The 12,372-nt window shown below is 38.1% G+C and overlaps 1 non-coding gene across 1 annotated transcript; it reads right to left on the reverse strand.

Moving 5' to 3' along the window:
* Positions 1-4,125: 4,125 nt before the first annotated feature.
* Trnal-aag lies at positions 4,126-4,207 on the reverse strand. Its single transcript has one exon. It is a non-coding gene; the product is annotated as a tRNA-Leu (tRNA).
* Positions 4,208-12,372: the final 8,165 nt, after the last annotated feature.

The raw sequence follows: 12,372 nt of genomic DNA on the forward strand, positions 1-12,372 counted from the left end.
GTAATGTCTTGTATTGTAAAATGATATGTCAAAGTCAAGTAAGTCAATGCTATTCCTACGTTTATGAAACCGGCCAAGAGCGTGTCGGGCCACGCTCAGTGTAGGGTTCCGTAGTTTTCCGTATTTTTCTAAAAAACTACTAAACCTATCAAGTTCAAAACAATTTTCCTAGAAAGTATTTATAAAGTTCTACTTTTGTGATTTTTTTCATATTTTTTAAACATATGGTTCAAAAGTTAGAGGGGGGGGACGCACTTTTTTAGGGTTCCGTAGCCAAAATGGCAAAAACGGAACCCTTATAGTTTCGTCATGTCCGTCTGTCCGTCTGTCCGTCTGTCCGTCTGTCCGTCTGTCACAGCCGATTTACTCGGAAACTATAAGTACTACAGTGATGAAATTTGATGGGAATATGTGTTGTATGAACCGCTACAAAATTATGACACTAAATAGTAAAAAAGAATTGGGGTGGGGCCCCCATACATGTAACTGAGGGATGAAAATTTTTTTTTTCGATGTACATACCCGTGTGGGGTATCAATGGAAAGGTCTTTTAAAATGATATAAAGTTTTCTAAAAAACATTTTTCTTAAAGTGAACGGTTTTTGAGATATCAGCTCTCAAAGTCGTAAAAAGTATGTCCCCCCCCCCTCTATTTTTATAACTACGGGGTATAAAATTCTAAAAAAAATAGAGGTGATGCATGCTAATTAACTCTTTCAACGATTTTTGGTTTGATCAAAGTATCTCTTATAGTTTTTGAGATAGGTTGATTTAACTGTAATTTTGGTTAAGTTATTGGTTTATTATATTTGCTGCTACGGAACCCTTTGTGCGCGAGCCCGACTCGCACTTGGCCGGTTTTTTTCCTTTAAGAGCGTGCGCAGACAGAGAGCGGTCTGCGTTCTGTCAGAGTTCCGCGTTCTGGTGACCGTTGACCGCTCAAGAGTTCCAACGCACACAGGCGGCGTTCAAATTCTCGCGTTCTAGTTTCGTTTGTGTCTTTGTACATGCAACATGCCACTGGAAAGTTCGTTTTCCTGTGAAGAATTATTTCTCTTCTGGAGCTTAGATACAAGCTTCTAAAAATAAAATAAAATTAACACAACGCGAGAATTACAATGCAAAATTTGTAGTATTTTTCAGTAAAAAATACCACCTATTAAATTCTTCTTACAGATGAACAGCGATTCGATATTTATATTCGCATACTGTCGATGAATAGTTTCATTAATTGAGCAAAATCAAGCCTCCTTAATAAAAATGCGTGTGAAACGCGTATACTCTTCCTTGACCAAGGCTACTTGATAAAGGCTGGCTGTATTTTTAGGGTATGTAATTATTTATTAAGGATAAAATAAATATAACAGCATTTCGTCGTGTACTATCCGTAGATTCGACCTCAGGAATCCCTCCTTTCCCTAACCAATTCATTATCTTTTCTGTGTTTCAATCTCAGACATCCCCGCGTTCCGGCGTTCTCTGTCTCGGTGGGAAAAGAACGCTAGAACGCGGCGTTTCGCTTTGACCGCCGCGGTCAGACTGCCCGCTGTATGCGTTGTTGCTACAGACTCGGTACATTCTAAAGAACGCAGAAGTCTGAACGCGGAACGCAGAACTCCAGAACGCTCTTTGTCTGCGCACGCTCTAAGAGCGATTATTTCCGAAAATATTAATATTATCAAAAAACGATCTTAGTAAACCCTTATTCATTTTTAGATACCTATCCAACAATATATCACACGTTGGGGTTGGATTGAAAAAAAATATCAGCCCCCACTTTACATGTAGGGGGGGTACCCTAATAAAACATTTTTTTCCATTTTTTATTTTTGCACTTTGTTGGCGTGATTGATTTACATATTGGTACCAAATTTCAGCTTTCTAGTGCTAACGGTTACTGAGATTATCCGCGGACGGACGGACGGACGGACGGACGGACGGACGGACGGACGGACGGACGGACGGACGGACGGACGGACGGACGGACAGACAGACATGGCGAAACTATAAGGGTTCCTAGTTGACTACGGAACCCTAAAAAATCAGCTGTTAAGAAAAGTAGAACGTTGAAAAAAATCTAAGTATAATTATAATGATTTTGCCTAATAACACGTGTTCAAGTAATTTTTACAAGTAAAAAAAAAGAAGAGTTCAGTCCAAAGAGTAGTATAATATATATGAGAGCACAGTCACTATTTAATTTAAAAGATAGTGCGGAATGTGCTCAACTCAAAACCTTTAGAGCGTTGAACGAACTATGTTAAAGTAAAAATAGCCTGAAATATAAAATGACGGATAAGCGCCATCTTTGTTGTATCACGTGTACTATATAGTACGTGTACATAGCGCTCTGTCCTTTATAAAATATTGTTCTTCTATCCACCGATAGATGACACGTCTAGCAGCATTGCTATCTACCGCTAGATGGCGTAAAAAAATATGATCGAATTTAGTAAGGCGGTTGTTCTACCGCCTACGAGAAGGGAAAGGAGTGAAACTTAACTACTCAAAATCAAGGATAATTAAATTCCTTGCAATTAATGCATGGAAAATACAACGTGATAATACTATGTACCTACTACAGCAAAGCAACAGAAATATTTTTAGAATGTTTTTACAATCCGGCGTTCTTCCCTTAGTGCTGGATTTGGGATAGAACTGCATTACTGCATTGTAGTTTTTTTTAGAAATTTCTGCCAAATTGTACTTTTCTCATTTACCTACTTATGATAAAAAGTTTCTTAACATAAAATATATTAACAAAAGTTTCTAACACATTGCTACTTTGTAACTTAAATTACGATCTCTTATTGAGGAAGGAATTAACATTGGTTTTAGAGAATAATTACTTTAATTACTTTGCGGAGTTTAGAGCTAAATTTAAATTTAGCCTTTCATGGTGTTTACCAGCAGAGCCTTGCCGGCGTACCTTTCATTTCATTTTACGCAATATTTGAGACGTGCCAGTGCAACGCGCATCTGGGTCAAGTTAAGTATTAACTTTTATTTATTAGGAAACAGACAAACAAATCCGAGATGTACTCTTTATAACCTCAAAACTTGTTTTTCATTTAAGCCGCCATTTTCCGATTGTCAATTTCACCCTTGGCCTTAGACTACGCATGCGCAGTAAGCGCGTCGCAAACATCGAATTATGGAGTAAATAATCTAGTTTTCACCTAATACAGCGCCTAGAATGTTGCTAAGGGCGCTTAAAATATTATAAAAAGGTTTTTAGTGCTCAGTTTCGTACGATAAAGTTTGTAGGTTGTGAAAGAGTTCGATTTTTGAATTTGCAGTGCGGCGCGGCAGTGACCTCTGACACCGGCCGCCATATTGGCTTGACACCGCGTTTTAATGGGTTGAACTGTAAATCGTACGCGATTAGGTTTCGTAGGGGTCTATTAAGGCTGGTCTCAGCTGTTTTCAAAAATCGAATGTCTGCTTTACCGAAAAATCGCCGACATTCAGTTTGACGTCAGTTACCGAACGGCGTGGACGATTTAATATACGACCATGTAATGGTGAGTGCGTAAAATACGGTGAAATGTGACTAGAACGTGTAGAAAAGTAGTGGTTTTATTTTATTTTAACGTGAAATGAGTTAAACAACGTGCTTTTTATTAGAACACAGTGCATACCTAGTGAATGTCGTGTGTAGAAAATTTTTGGATGTTGCATTTTTGTATAGATTGGAATTTTCGTTCTTAGAAATTATCTAATAAATTTAATGTTACCTGAAAACATAGGTATAAAAATACAGATATTTTAGAATCGATATTTTGTTCGCATCGTATGGTTATTGGTTACCACGTGGTTTTATACATTGTGCCACAATTCTGCATTATTTTTACTTATATTTACTCCCCTCAAATGTTGTATAAAATAAAAATATCAGGTGGACTACTTATCAAGAACTCCTAATATAATAAATAGTTCATTTCATGCAACATAATTGAGATGTTGTGCAATAAAAAAATAAAAAAAACTACATTACAAAAAAAGACAGACACACACACAGACAGACAAACAGCAACGTATAATATTAGTTGTGCAATGTAAAATATGATATGCTATTTAAAATAAAATAAAAAAATAAAAAATTAAAATATAACAAAAAAATCTTGGCAGCGGTGGGATTCGAACCCACGCCTCCGAAGAGACTGGTGCCTTAAACCAGCGCCTTAGACCGCTCGGCCACGCTACCACTTATGAGGGGAGTTGAAATTACCAATCAGTAGCCGTAGTTGGCATTTATTCATTCTATAGAATCTGTAGATAGAATATTTTCAATGATGTGATGACACATTCAATGTTTATTAAATTTGTTTCATTTAAGAAAGATGAAACCATTATTTAAAATCATTTTATTAGGATTTAATAAGTTGTAAGATTAAATGGCTACTGTTTTTCATTCAAACATAAATGCTATCGGACGGGAAAATAATTTGATGTACCGAAGTGGTGCATCCAGGTTTTATTGTGTAAAATAAATAGAGAATACAATAAATGATCAAAATACGAACATATAAAATACTTAAATATAACTTAACTATAATTATGTGCAATCTATACACATTAAACGGGATCAATAGGTACAGGCTACTTGCCTCCTAGTCAAATCAGCTTCTTTTTAAGAACTGTCAGAACGAATTTGAACGACTTGCTAATATGGAATTTTATGATAGGAATTAAAATCTTGATGATTATAGGAAAAACATAGTTTTATTTGTTCAGCACAACCGTTACATTGGGCGAATATTTTAGAAGAGGTAGATGTTTTGTTCATATGGAAACAAGTAAACAAAAATGTTTGAATTAAGAACATTTGTTTCTAATATCAATGTTGCCAACAGTCACGGTCAACGCAGTTACTTTATATATTTTTCTACCAGACTTATTAAAAAGAAATTGGATTTAAAAATAAATTCTATCCATGGTTTTCTTATAATCTGATGTTTTATTTCGTGCATTGTATAAAACATTTTATACTACACACTTACACAGTCAAATTCCCTATTAATTACGAGGTGCATTAAAACTGCCCGTTTGATACTTTAATTACCTACATTTATATTTGTGTGATTGTAAAAATTAGAGACGGAAAGCTGTTTTTTTTTAAATGATCCTGATTGTCAAAATTAAGTAATTTATTTTGTATGAAAACGAAAAAAAATCGAATTTAACAAAAATCTTTATCCTCTAGCGACCCACCGTACAAAAAAATTGCCAATCAAATTTGAATCAATGGTACTATAAAACAGGTCTGAATTTCATTTTTTTTGAAAATCGAACGAATCAAAACAAAAGCAACTCAATTCTATTTAACGTAGATTCAAATTCCGTCGTAGGTATTGGTTCCTGTTAACGAGCCTCTAGCAACGTGTCGAATTTAACGGAAATAAAACACTATAATACAACTGTAATTGTTACTTAATGAGACGTACCACGATTCTAATCTACATTTCTATTATTTGTTATCAGAGTAGAAGGATAAACGCAGCTGGGAAGATAGTGAAATATTTAATAAATAATATTATAAAATAATGTATATGACATGTTTACAAATACAGATTTTGTTGTCGAGTGACAGGCAAAGACATGTGCGGATCCAGGGGGGGGGGGGGGTGGTCATGACCCCGCCCTGGAGTCTAGGTTGGCCATACAAATAGACCACGTGACCCTCTGGGGCCTGGGCCTTTATCACGTGACCCCCCCCTGGGCACAAAGCTGGATCCGCGCTTGGGCAAAGAGAACACTAGCTATGACATCTAAAATTAAAATGAAAATCTATAGATGGCCAGCGTTACACTCCAACACCCGCCCATAACGTGGGCATCATCATGGCTTCAAGCCACACCAAGCTGACGAGTGAACATCTCGTGCTTGACACAGCCCAAGGGCTTCGTGAACACATCTGCTAACATTTCATCCGTAGGGATGTATACAATTTCTACGTTAAACCTGTCTATCATATCTCTAACGTAAAGAAACCTTATTTCTATATGCTTGCTCCTTCTGTGATGAGTGTGATTGGTAGCAGATTGATTATCACAATACATTACTATTTTACAACTAGTCGCTATTAACAATTCCTTAAGTAATTAAAGCTTGTAGGAATACCGCTTCTCTACTCGCCTCGCTCAAGCTGCAAATCTCCGCCTCGGTAGACGAAAGCGGTATGCACGATTGTTTATAGCTACCCCAAGATATCGAATTACCGCCGTATTTAAACACATACCCAGTGTACGACTTTCGATCAGGATCTGCCGCCCAATCTGCATCAGAAAAACCTTCAAGAACAGGATCTACATTCGACTTCTTAAATACCAAAGCCTTTTGCTTAGTACCTATAAGATATCGCAATATGCGCTTAGCTTGATTCCAGTGGAATTCAGTAGAACAACTGTTAAATTTACTTAAGTATGACACGGCAAACGAAATGTCAGGTCGCGTAGTTACACATAAATACATAAGATTGGTAGAATCAACTCTTGATAAGGAAACTTCGTTACAATGTTATTCGTAGCATTAACAGAACTCTCAATGACAGAACTAATATTAGTTATCACGGGAGACTTTACAGGCAGTCGGACATGCCAAAACGATGTAACATAGGTATTGTCAATCCGCTTTTCCTGACTCAGTTTAATGGATGTTGCATCACGTTCTACTTTTATACCTAACATGTTTCGTACCGGCCCCAAGTCTTTGAGTTTAAAAACTTTTAACAAAGAACTTTTCAACGTCTCAGCCAGACGTTTGTCGTTATAAAACACGAAAAAATCGTCAACATACAGAGCGATAAAAACAATTGACTCACCTGATCTTTTAGTAAAGATACAGTCCTCTTGTTTACACTGTCTCAACTGTCTGTATCCCAAAGAAAGTAAAACATCTTTTACCTTTTGGTACCAGAATCTCGATGCTTGCTTCAACTCATACACAGCCTTTCGTAATCTATAGACTTTGTTCTCACTCCCAGGGCATATGAAGCCTTCAGGTTGTTGCATAAAAATCTCCTCCTGCAAATCTCCATTCAGGAATGCTGTTTGCACATCTAAATGATCAATTTTAAGATTCATTTCCACAGCCAGAGATAACAACAATCTTATAGAACAATGACGAACGACCGGCGAAAAAGTTTCATGGAAATCTTCACCATATCTTTGGGTAAAGCCTTTGGCTACCAACCTTGCCTTGTAACGCGTAATGTTCCCATCTGAGTCTCGTTTAAGAGTAAAAATCTACTTATTTTTAACGACGTTTTTGTCAATTGGTTTATCCGTAAGCTCCCAAGCTCTATGTAAGATAAAAGAATCAATTTCCTCTTTCATAGCTTTCTGCCATAACTCTTTATCTTCACAACTCAAAGCTTCTTTGACAGTACGTGGCTCTATGGTCTCTGTCACATTACACAGTTTACACACGTTAGTTATGTTGCAGATTGTTTTAGGCATACGTGGACGTAGGTTATATCGTTAACCAGAAAACTCTGGTGCCAATTCAGGCAATGTTACAGAATCTTCACAAGCCTCGCGTTCACATTCCAACTCAACAGGATGATCAGGTGATTCAGCAGGAACTGGATCGAGCTCCGCCTCAAGTGGATGATCTGACGACTCTGCCGACATGTAATCCGGCTCCGACTAAAGTGACGTAGTCTGCAGCATCTCCCTCTCATTATCACCTCCTGTAAGATAAATAGGTTCAAACACAGATTTTTAAGGCTCACTTTCTTGCCACTCCACAGTATCCTAAAACTGGTAGCCTCCTACTTTTGGGGTCTAATTTTTTACGTTTACAGTCCACTTTCTTGCCACTCCACGCCTCTTCTGGTAACCTACCAGAAAGTCTCGAGCTTGGCGATCTATTGATCAGAAATGCCGCTGTGTTTACAGCCTCTGCCCACATCTTGTCATCGAGATTTGCGTTATACAGTAGACATCTGACCTTGTCAAGTAAAGAACGATTCAGGCGCCCCGCGGCTCCATTCTGCTGACTTGAATATGGTACCGTCAACTGATGTACGATGCCTTTATTTTTAAGAAAGTCCGTCAGCTCAGCATTAACGTACTCAGATCCATTCTCAGTTCTCAGTACCTTGACTTTAGTATTACACTGATTTTCTACCAGTATAATAAAATCTTTAGTGTACTTACACACTTAACTCTTCTTCGCAATGGGATAGACGAACACTTTCCTGGAGTAGTCGTCTAAGAACGTGAGGACATAGCGCTTGCCCCCGAGAGAGGTAGTCGGCATCGGCCCCATGACGTCACTGTGAATGAGCGCCAGCCGCGCCTCGGCCACTTGTTTGTTATGATTGGTCACAAAGGCAGCGCGGGAGTGCTTACCCTTAAGACACACATCACAAACTTTCTTCTGAGCAGTAACCTGAAAGTTAATGTCATTAGCAACCTTCCTAAGTGATGCCAAGCTATCAAAATTAAGATGACCTAACCTTTGATGCCATAACATCATATCCTTAGAAGTTGATGACGTTGTCAGATTGACTTTGCCGACAGAATGCAGCCTGTAAATTCTCCCAACTTTCTTAGCATGTAAAACTACTTTACCAGACTTAAGTATATCACATCCATTATTATCAAAAATAAATTTAAATCCCTTTTCAGCGAGAGTAGACACAGATATTAAATTTACAGTAAGGTCAGGTACAAGTATAACATTTTTCAAAGTTGTATCTATAGTTTGTCCACAAGAATTAACCGAAAAATGTACGTTACCTTTCCCGTTCACCAATAACTTCTTGCCGTTAGCAACACACACCTTAGTCGGCGGCTCATCTAGAGCTTGGAACCATTCTTGGCGTCCTGACATGTTATCCGTCGCTCCAGAGTCAATACTCCACGAACTGTCAGTGTTAAGTGCAGACAACAGCATAGAAGTCGACGTCGCTCCGTTACGGTCCGATTGAGGACAGTCCTTCTTGACGTGACCTTTCGAACGACACTTCCAACACCATGACTTGTTCGTACTTGACGAGGTATTAACGTGTTTTGATGTACTTGAGGCATTCTTCTTTTCGCCTCGGGAACTGGCCTTATCATTACCACGGTAACGTGTAAATAAGCAGCCATCGCTACCATTAGCATTCCCTTTCCATCGCTTATCTTGTAGAAGCTTGGTTTTTACCATATCTGTTGTTATGTCCATGCTTGAGTGCTCCAGAGCCATTACCATCGGCTCATACTCTCCAGGCAACCCTTGAAGCATAATAGCAGCCAGGAATTCATCGTCAAGAGGTTTCTTCATACTACTCAATTGTTCCGAAAGTGACAAGATCTCGTTGACATAAATCTCCATGCTATCGAACTGTTCCAGCTTAATCGAGCATAAAGTTCGCAGACACGACAGTCTTCTATGCAACCCGGTGTCATCGTACGCCTTCCGCAAGGCATCCCATACATCCTTCGCAGTTTTCGCCTGCACAATGTGGGGATAGCACGACTTATCCACGCTCAAACATAGCCTCGCTCGAGCCTTCTCCTCACGACGAGCTAATTTGTCAGCGTCCTCACCTGAGGCTTTGGGTTTTCCATCAGTAACACAATGCCATAAATCCTCGAATATAAGTATATTTTGCATTTGAAACGCCCAATCACGATAGTTAACGGTACCTTTCAGCTTTTCCATCGAAACTTTCGTATTAGTATACTCTTCCATATTTCGAGTAAAATAATAATATTTTCATTAAATATTTTCACTTCACTAATCTGGGCCCATAACCTATTATTTGTTATCAGAGTAGAAGGATAAACGCAGCTGGGAAGAGAGTGAAATATTTAATAGATAATATTATAAAATAACGTATGACATGTTTACAAAGAGATTTTGTTGTCGAGTGACAGGCAAAGAGAACACTAGCTATGACATCTAAAATTAAAATTAAAATCTATAGATGGCCAGCGTTACACAACAGTTTCTGAATGAGAAATGGGAAATGAGATGAGAAATGAGATTTTTATTGATAAAATTATAAGTAATTTTACATGTCACTCCGATAATAAATAATTCTTATTAACTAAACATAGACTAGTATATTGCTAGGCCCAATTAGTGGGTTAGGTACATCTTTTTATCTTATAGTTAAGTTAATGAGGTTAGGTTAGGTACATCTTTTTATCTTATAGTTAAGTTAATGAGTTAGTTTATAGTTACAGTCGTTACAGAGTTTTTTTTTGCAACATTTATGTTAAAGAGAATTCATTTTAGTTTGACATCCTAGTAGTTCTTAATATAAATTCGTTTATTGTGTAATAAGCAGATGTAATCAACATTTTTTTAAGTTTATTTTCAAATATAGCCTCACTAGGTGAGTCAATGACCTCTTTCGGAAGTGTGGTCTAAATTTTTACACCCATGACACCGAGTGACTTCCGAGCCTTCGCCAGGCGGAGGCGCGGGACCAAAACTTCTAAAATTACATTGACAGTTTTATAAAAAATCTGGTTTCCTATTATTTTTCATGATTATTCGTGACATCATCTAGTTATGGACGGTACTTTTGAAAACCCAGGGGTTACCCGGTGCAAAACGTGTTTTGCATTTTCCTCACATAATCATGATAAGAATAGAAAATTGCTTAACAGCCTATTTATAGGCATAGCGAATAATTTGCGATTTTCCTGCTATAAGCTGGAAAACGTTTGTTGGTCACCTTATTTATTAACTAGTGTCTATAGTTGTCAAAGGTTACCTAGATTTATCTAATTACCTACATTCATTGTCTGTACTTCTTTCCGGAGGAAAACTAACTATGCCTAGCTATCAATTGATAAATAGTGGGTTGCTCCAACCAAAGATGACGGACTGACTATAACGTCATTCAGCACTGAACTATGACACTCACAAAATAAAAAATAATAATTTTGAAAAAATAACCCTGACATAGTGGACCGATTTCCATCAAATATGAATATGACTAATAAAGAAGACTCCCGACTAGTTCAGATTTCAAACAAAAAAAACCGGCCAAGAGCGTGTCGGGCCACGCTCAGTGTAGGGTTCCGTAGTTTTCCGTATTTTTCTCAAAAACTACTGAACCTATCAAGTTCAAAACAATTTTCCTAGAAAGTCTTTATAAAGTTCTACATTTGTGATTTTTTTCATATTTTTTAAACATATTTAGTAGGAGGTAGGGCATAGCGAATGATATTCCGCTTTGTGTGGTAGGGCACAGCACAGCGGATATCGTCTCGCTCGAATCTAGAGCAGAGCCCAACTGGGGAAGTACCTCCGCCTTACAGAAGACCGCAGCCAAATAGCACTAGACCCTACTCATAGTGTTGTGTTCCTGCCGGTGAGTAAGGCTGCCAGAGCTCAACGAGGGTGCGGTGTGCTGATGACGGGAGGACTTACGGAACTAACTTGTTCCGTCTATTGTCCTTTGAGTCGTCGGCAACCCGAACCCTCCTTGGAACTTGTACACTCCTTTTTGCTGTGTACTTAACACAGCAAAAGGGAGTGTACAAGTTTCTAATGGGGTGGCAACGCGCATGTGACACTGTTTGAGTTGCAGGCGTCCATAGGTTACGGTGACCGCTTTACATCAGGCGGACCGTATACTTGTTTGCCACCGACGTAGTATAAAAAAAAAAAAAAAAAAAATGTTTCAAAAGTTAGAGGGGGGGGGGGACGAACTTTTTTTCCTCTAGGAACGATTATTTTCGAAAATATTAATATTATCAAAAAACGATCTTAGAAAACCCTTATTCATTTTTGAATACCTATCTAACAATATATCACACGTTGGGGTTAGAATGAAAAAAAAAATCAGCCCCCACTTTATATGTAGGGGGAGGGTACCCTAATAAAACATTTTTTTTTCATTTTTTATTTTTGCACTTTGTTGGCGTGATTGATATACATATTGGTACCAAATTTCAGCTTTCTAGTGCTAACGGTTACTGAGATTATCCGCGGACGGACGGACGGACGGACGGACGGACGGACGGACAGACGGACAGACAGACATGGCGAAACTATAAGGGTTCCTAGTTGACTACGGAACCCTAAAAACCGGCCAAGTGCGAGTCGGACTCGCCCACCGAGGGTTCCGTACAAACTTTCAATAAAACTCTCAAGACTCAATTTCCCACATAACAAGTAATATTTAATATACAATTTTATTACTAAACAACGTCCAAAGAAAATCAAGACAATTCGACTTCAATAGTTTACGTTACAACATTGTCGTCAGGACGCTCCTGATCCTGTAAAAATTCTACCGCTAAGCGTGTTAAATCTTGAATGTCCTATCCTTCTTTTACATTTCAAGCGTATTGCAGAATAGATACTCCTATTGGTTTCTTCATAGTTAACAAATTAAAACTAGGTGTTTTTTCTCCA

The sequence above is a fragment of the Leguminivora glycinivorella genome, chromosome 21 (genome assembly GCF_023078275.1).
Source record: "Leguminivora glycinivorella isolate SPB_JAAS2020 chromosome 21, LegGlyc_1.1, whole genome shotgun sequence".
NCBI classification, from domain to species: Eukaryota; Metazoa; Arthropoda; class Insecta; order Lepidoptera; family Tortricidae; genus Leguminivora; species Leguminivora glycinivorella.